The 8,176-nt window shown below is 38.8% G+C and overlaps 1 pseudogene; it reads left to right on the forward strand.

Moving 5' to 3' along the window:
* The first annotated feature begins 403 nt into the window (after positions 1-403).
* Positions 404-949, forward strand: LOC102812491 (annotated as a pseudogene).
* The last annotated feature ends 7,227 nt before the right edge of the window (positions 950-8,176 follow it).

Consider the following 8,176-nt stretch of genomic DNA (forward strand, 5'->3'; position numbering starts at 1 on the left):
GGGGTCAAAGAAAGGCAAAAATTAAAACTACATGACATTTTAAAACAAGAAAATTGTAAAGATATAAATACAAAGTTTCTTTGATATAGATGGTAACACCCAGTGTTTATGTGGAAAAACAGTCTTTGTTGTCCATATTAATAGCAAACATTGCTGCCATGTTTTTGGAGAGCATTATTTTTTAAAGTCTTAAAAATAGGTAAACCAAAAAAAAAAAAAAAAAGATAGGTAAACCAGTGTCTACTTCCAACAGCGTTGGATGTGTTTGCTTTAAATCAACATTGCATTTAAGATCAATTATTAAAACAGTTTGCTTCCCTGAGTCAGGATGGTGGTGACCATGGGTCACTGAAATGCTCTTGGGCAGCAGGTGGTGAGGCTTTGCCTAAGGTTCTCCTCAGCCATGGTGCTTAGGTCACTGTTCTGGGCATTGTGGTTCGTTTGCAGAAACCCTGAGTTCAGGTGTGTAGTTCTCTCATACAGGACCAAACCTGCGGTGAAGCCTGAAGCAGAACCTGTGGATCATGAAGCCATTGCCCACAGAATCTGGAGCTCTTGGCAGTAGCCAGGAAAAAGCGGGGCTGGAGGACCATGTTACCCTCTCAGGAGTTTTGGCACAGGGTATGAGTCATAAGAACTCAGCGTCATATACAAACATTTGCTGAGAAGCTAAATGGCAGATTGAAGTTTCAGCATCCACTCATGAATGGGCTATTAAGAAGCACCTATATAGGATCCAAAATCTGGTGGATTGTGAGTGTATAGGGTGAGTGCTGGCAGAGTAATGTTTATAGGCTGGAATTACCTTGATGGTCTATCAACCCCTCTTGGAGGCAGCCTCAGAGTGGATGAAAGGACTGCAGAGTGCGATGAAAGACATGCTGTAGTGCTACAAGAGCTTCAGAGAACCTATCAATCCAATAGAAACCTTCATAGTTTGAACCTGTGAATAGAAAACCATCAACTCTTGCATCTATCAGAAGTGAGCAGTGGGAAGAACATGCGCTTGGAGGCTTTTAACAATAATGTAACAGTGGAATCTTGTTTGTAGTAAAGTGTGAACACACTTTCCCCATCCCAACCCTTTGCAATTTGTTTAATTTTTTTTAATCAAGGGCTGAATTTTTCCTTTCTCTTGGGCATGGCAAAAGTACCTAAAAAAAGTAGTCACCAATTTTAATGAACTTTTGAAGGATAAATTAAAAATTGTTTTAAAGTTAAAGAATAAAGGCATATTGTTATTAACTTTTCCAAACAAAACAGCTTGAAGGCACTGAACAACCAGAGGAAGTGACTGCTTAAAGGTCAAGACCCTGGAGAGAAGGGAAAACAGGGGGATGAGCTTGACATTTACTGCCACCATCTTTCTAGAGGAGTCCTGGGGTGGTGCTGTGGGTTAATGCACTGTACTGCAAAGTCAGTTCGAACCACAATGTCGGTGGTTCAATCTCACCAGACACTCCCCAGAAACCCTATACAGGGTTGCTGTGGGTTGGAACTGACTCAATGGCACTTAACAACAACAATACCTCTCTAGAAGCCCTTGCCAATCCACAAGCTGTGGTTGAGAGGTTGAGAAGATGAAGACGGTGTTGGACAGGGCAATGTTTCAGTCAGTTAGTTGTACCTGGGGATGCCATGCCTCAGAGATGGCTGGACGACTACTAACAATGACAGACTGTGCTTATAGGACTGCCTAGTGATTTTTGTTTAATTTGTCTTTGGTCCCCATATCCTGTAAGTGTCACAGAGTCCGTGACCATGTCTCCCCTGTTCACTGTTGAATCCCCAGTGTTGAGCATGGTCCTGGCATTTAGTAAAGACTCAATACATATGCAATACAAAAGCAAAATGAATTTATAAGGGTACTCCTGGTGTGGCACTGTGGGTTAATGCGCTGGACTGCAAAGTCGGTTTGAAGTTCAAGATTGGTGGCTCAAACTCACTTGCTGCTCCTTGGAAACTCTATGCAGCATTGCTGTGGGTCAGAACCAACTCGATGGCACTTAACAACAACAACAAACATGGTATTGAACTCAGAAGAAAGGCCTGGTAATCTATGAGGGGCTTCAAAACATTTGTGGAAAATGGAATAAAAAAATAATGGAGTTTTCTTTAACAGATGAGACTTAACGGTGATATAGAATCTGATAGAACTCCAGCGACTATGACTGCTAGTCACTCTTCAGGTCTGGCAATGAACTCACTCTCATGGCCAATTAACAAGTCTGTAGGGGACGGTTACAAATTGGGCTGGGAACCTTAAGGTCAGCAGTTCGAAACTACCACCTGTTCCGGGGGAGAAAAATGAGGCTTCCTGCTCCCGTAAAGATTTCCAGCCTCGGAAACCCTGTACAGGGTCACTATGAGTCAGACCGACTCCACGGCACATAATAACAACAACGGGGGGTGGGGGGGAGGCACTGGAGAGGTACTCACACTTTGGAACAATGAACTACTTGAGATTTAAAAAGCCAGCATTTCAGAAGGGTTAGGAAAGAAGGAAAATTGAAACAGGAAACACAGGGAAGAAGTGAGATACATGATGTTACATTGTGGGGATCGCAGTCAATGAGATGAGACAAAGTGTGTATGAATTGTTAAATGGAAAACTGATCCGCTCTATAAATCTTCACCAAATTCACAATAAAAGGAAAAAACAAGGTTTTTAAAGACATCAAAATACTACAAATTGCCTTCTCAGATTATAATGTTATAGAATCAAAAATCAATGATAGGAAGATTAAAGAAACAAAATCAAATGCATAATAATTGAATAATATCCTGCTGAAAAGCTTCTGGGCAATAGAACAAATTAAAAGTGAAATAACAAAAATTTCTTGAATCAAAAGAAAATGGAAACACAACATACTTTTTGTACCAACATCCTTTGGTACAAATCAAAAGCAGTGCTTAGCGGGCAATTTATAGCAATAAATGCACACATCCAAAAAGAAGAAAGAACCAAAAGCAACACATTAACACCTCCAACATTTAGAAAAAGACCAGCAAAGTAAGCCAGAAGAAAATAAATCATAAAGATTAGAGCAGAAGTAAATGAATTAGAAAACAGAAAAACAATAGAAAGAATCGACAAGATAAGAAGCTTGTTGGATTAATAAAATTAACAAACCATTGGAAAATCTAAAAGAAGAAAGAGGTAGAAGATTCAGATATCATGAATAAGAAATTGTATGGGTAACTTCACAACAGAACCAATGGGAATAAAAAGGATAATAATAGAATACTATGAAGACTTGTATTCTAATAAATTTGAAATTTTTGAAGAAATGGATAATTTTCAGAAAAACATAACCAACTTAAACTAACAGAGAGTAGAATAGAAAATTTGAACAGACCTATAACAAAAGAAGAAATTGATCAGGTCATTAAAAAAAAAACAAAAACTAACTAACAATAAAAAGTCCAGGCCCAAATGGCTTTACTGGTGAATTTTACCTTACATTCAGAAGATAGTTCATATCAATTTTACTAAAACTATTCCAAAATATAGAAAACATTGGAAAATGTCCCAATTTTATGAATGAATATAATCCTCATACCAAGGACATCACTACAAAAGGAAATTGTAGACCAATATCCCTCATTAACATAGATGTAAAAATTCTCAACAAAATCTTAGTCAATATAATTTGACAACGTACCAAATATATACCATGACCAAATGGGATTCATATCAGAATGCAAGGGTGGCTTAATATTAGAAAAAAATCATAATCTACCATATAAATAAAATAGGAAAAGAACCACATGATCATATTGATTGATGCAGAAAAGGCATGTGACAAAATCCAACACCCATTCTTGATAAAGACAATCAACAGTGTAGGAACTGAAAGCAAATTTCTCAACATGAGTAAGAGCATAAATTCAACCAACAACCAATGTCATTCTCAATTGAGAGAAACGGAAAGCATTCCCTTTGGGAACAGGAAGCAGACAAGTATTCCTTTTATCATCACTCCTATTCAGTATTGTGTTGGAAGACTTAGTGAGAAATATAAAGCAAGAACAGGAAATTAACGGCATTCAAATTGGCAAAGAACAAGTAAAACTCTCTCTATTTGCAGATGCTATGATCCTATACATAGAAAATCCCAAAGACTCAGCAAATAATTACTGGAGTTCCTTTGGAAGATTCAGCCAAGTGGCAGGGCACATGATCAATATGCAAAACTCAGTTGGATTCCTTTATACCAAAAAAGACAGCTCTGAAAAGGAAATTAGGAAAACAATACCATTTACAATAGCCACCAAAAAGATAAAATATTTAGTAATAAATCTAACCAGAGAAACAAAAGTCCTATACAAAGCACTATTACAAAAAAAAAGAGAGAGAGACATGTACAGAAATGAAAGAATATGGATAGGGACACTTAACATTGTGAAAATGTCAATAATGCCCAAAGTAATCTACAGATATGACACAATCTCAATCCAGAATCCAATAACATTCTTTAAAGAGATGGAAAAAATGATCACAAACTTTATATGGAAAGGAAAGAGTCCCCAGATAAGCAAAGCATTGCTTAATAACAAAATTGGAGACCTCTCACTTCATAATCACAAAATTAATTACATAAGCAAAGTGGTTAAAACAGTCTGGGACTGGTTTAATGAAAGGTACATAGATCAATGGAACAGAACCAGAACCCAGAAGGAAATCCATCCCCATACAGTCAGCTGCTCTTGGACAAAGGCCCCAAACACATTAAATGGGGAAGAGATAGCCTCTTCAACAACTGGTGTTGGCAAAACTGGAACAGAAGAATAAAACAAGACCATATCTCACACCATAAATAAAAACAAATTCAACATGGATTAAAAACCTAAGTGTAAAACCTAGAACTATAAAGATCATCAAAGAAAAACTAGGGACAAACTTCTTGTTGTTAAATGCCATCGAGTCAGTTCCGACCCATAGCAACCCTGTATAGGATTTCCAAGGAGCAGCTGGTGAACTTGAACCACTGACCTTGCAGTTCAAATGACTTTGCAGTCTGGCACATTAACCCACAGCACAACACCAGGACTCCTGGAACAAACTTTTTGTTGTTTTTAGGTGCCATCCAGTCAGAACCGACTCATAGAGACCCCATGCACAGCAGAATGATACAATGTCTGATCCTGGGCCAACCTCACTACCGCTGCCACACTTGAGTCCATCAATGCTGCCACCTGGCCAATCCATCTGGTTGGGGGTCTTCCTTTTTTTCTCTGACCCTCCATCTTACCAAACATGATATCCTTCTCCAATGACTGTTCCCTCCTGACAATATGTTCAAAGTATGAGAGACAAAGTTTGGCCATCTTAGTCTCTAAGGAACACTCTGGCTGCACTTCTTCCAAAACAGATGTATTGGTTCTTTTGTCAGCCCATGGCACTTTTAGTATTCTCCTCCAACACCATAATTCAAACGCATCAATTCTTCTATGATCTTGCTTATTCACTGTCCAGCTTTCGCATGCATATGAGGCTATTGAAAATACCAAGGCTTAGGTCAGGCGCACCTTAGTCCTCAAGCTCTTCAACACTTTAAAAAGGTCTTGTGCAGCAGATTTGCCTAATGCAATAAGTCGTTTGATTTCTTGACTGCTGCTTTCATGAGGGTTGCTAGTTGATCCAAGAATGAAGTCCTTGACAACTTCAATCTTTTCTCCGTTGATAAAGAATGTTGTTTATTGGTCCAGTGGTAAGGATTTTTGTGTTCTTTACATTGAGATGTAATCCATACCAAAGGCTGTGCTCTTTGATCTTCATCAGTAAATGTTTTAAGTCCTCTTCACTTTCAGCAAGCAAGGTTGTATCATCTGCATATCACAGGTTGTTAATGAGTCTTCCTCCAATCCTGATGCCACATTTTTCTTCATATAACCCAGATAGATCCTTGGATTATTTGCTCAGCATACAGAAGGAAGAATAGATGCTTTTAAATCATGGTGTTTGTGAAAAATATGAAATATACCATGGAAGAGCCAGAATTCTCTCAGAAGTGAGGTTGACAAGACTTCATTCTCATGGTTTTTGGACAAGTCATCAGAAGGTACCAGTACTTGAAGAAGGACATGATGCTTGATAAATAGGTCAGTGAAAAGAGGAAGACCTTCAACAAAATGGATTGACAAAGTTGCTGCAATAATGGGCTCAAACATAGACTAATTGTAAGGATGGTAGCAGGCAGTGTTGCCTTCTGTGGTGCGTAGCATCTTCATGAGTTGGAATCAATTCAACAGTTCCTAAAGACAGCAGGAAAAGAAAGAGGGTTTTTTGGGATGTTTTATGGTCAAGAAGTGACTGTTGACTGTGGCAAATTTCAAAAGACCAAGCAGCAATTCTTTATCACAGCAGCTAATGAGGGTGTGGTACACAGAACAACAGAGGGTTCCAAATCAGGGTCAGAAGGCATACATCAGTGCCTTGACTTTCACAGGACTCCATCTTCGACAAGACCTGTTCTGCAGCTATTGCCAGCACAGACAGAGGAGAGGAGTGGCTTGCCTGAGGTTACTCAACTGTATTGCAGTGGGACAGGGTGTCAGCTTGCTCAGCCCCACTGATTTGCAGTATCATCAGCTTCTTTTGAAATAGGCTCAGCCGACAATAGCTGACAGGTGAAGTGGCTTCAACAAGAAAACTTGGCTTCTTGATATTGTTTTATTTGCCCAGATACTCTTCATCCCACCCACTTTGTGCCATACACTGTTACTCTCCTTTTCTGAAAATTGTTTTCCCCTGCTTCCATGGTTACCACATAAATGGCTCTTTGGTGCAATAAAACCCTGCCCTATTATTACTGGTGGGTAGTGCTGAGCCAGTCACTTTACATGACCTCTGGGGGCTGGCCAAGTAAAATTCTGGAGTTGGTACCAACTCAATGGCACCTAACAACAACAACAATAACAACAACAACAAGCCGTGAGCAGTAGCAGTAGAGTTTCATTTTTGGCCTCAGAAACCCTATACAGGGTCACTCTGAGTTGGAACCAACTTCACAGCATTTAACAGTAAGTCTAAAGCATTTATCTTATAGCACCTAAACTTGACTTCTTGACTTTCCTTAGAAATTCTATGAGGGGGCTTCAAAAAGTTTGTGGAAATTTAAAAAATGAAATTTTTAAAAGCACTTTTTATTGTGTATTGAGTGAAGGTTTACAGAGCAGTTCATCAATTTTACATTCAATAATTCATATATGTTTTGTTTCATCTCACTGACTGCAATTCCCTCAACCTAACAACACTACTTCCTCCACTCCTCTCCACCCCACCCCCATGTTTCCTGTTTTCATTCTTCCTTTTTCCTTAGTCCTTCCTACCCTTTGAATCTCAAATAATGTGTACACCTCACTAGTGCTATTGTTTCTATTACAGACCTGTTTTTTATTTGGCTGAAAATTGAGCCTAAGGATTGAGCTCAGTTCCAGACCTGAACCTTGAGTAAGGATCATAGTTTTGGGGATCCACTAGTCCTGATCCAGCCAGTAAGTCTGGTTTGTTTGTTTTTGGGTTTTTTTTTTAATGATTTTGAGTTTTGTTCCACATTTTCTCTCACTCTATCCAGGACCTTGTAGCATGATCTCTTGCAAGGCAGTTGCTCATGGCAACTTAACATTTAGTTCTTCTGGTTTAAGAGTCACTGAGATTGATGTTCACTTGGTTCATCAGTCCAATGGACTAATTGTTTCCAAGCATCTTCAATTTCCATCACTCTTTGTTCCTAATAGTTGCATCTTAGATGGCCACTCATGAGCTTTTAAGATCCCAGTTGCTACTCACTAAAGTAAGATGCAAACATTGTATTTTTGGACTTTGTTACACAAATTTACATAGTATAACCCCGGAGCCGCCAGACCTAGCAACTAATTCCTTCAAGGTAGTGGGGAACATCTAAGAAGTTTTCATATTTTTGCCACCTTCTCCACATTCAAGGATATATTTGCAGCAAAGGAAAATACTCATGTACAAATATCCTCTGTACAAATATATTAGTGGGTATAGTCTCACTCTCCCTACCACACCCATTCAGCCTGTGCATCTATCCATGTATCTGCCCATAGATTATTGTTCACGCAGATTTGTGTATATAACAGTATTTACTTCTGTTCTCTTTAACTCTTGGACTCCTTCCCATGTCTTCCCTTGCTTTTATATATATAT

Source organism: Chrysochloris asiatica, unplaced genomic scaffold, assembly GCF_000296735.1.
Source record: "Chrysochloris asiatica unplaced genomic scaffold, ChrAsi1.0 scaffold00282, whole genome shotgun sequence".
Lineage (NCBI taxonomy): Eukaryota > Metazoa > Chordata > Mammalia > Afrosoricida > Chrysochloridae > Chrysochloris > Chrysochloris asiatica.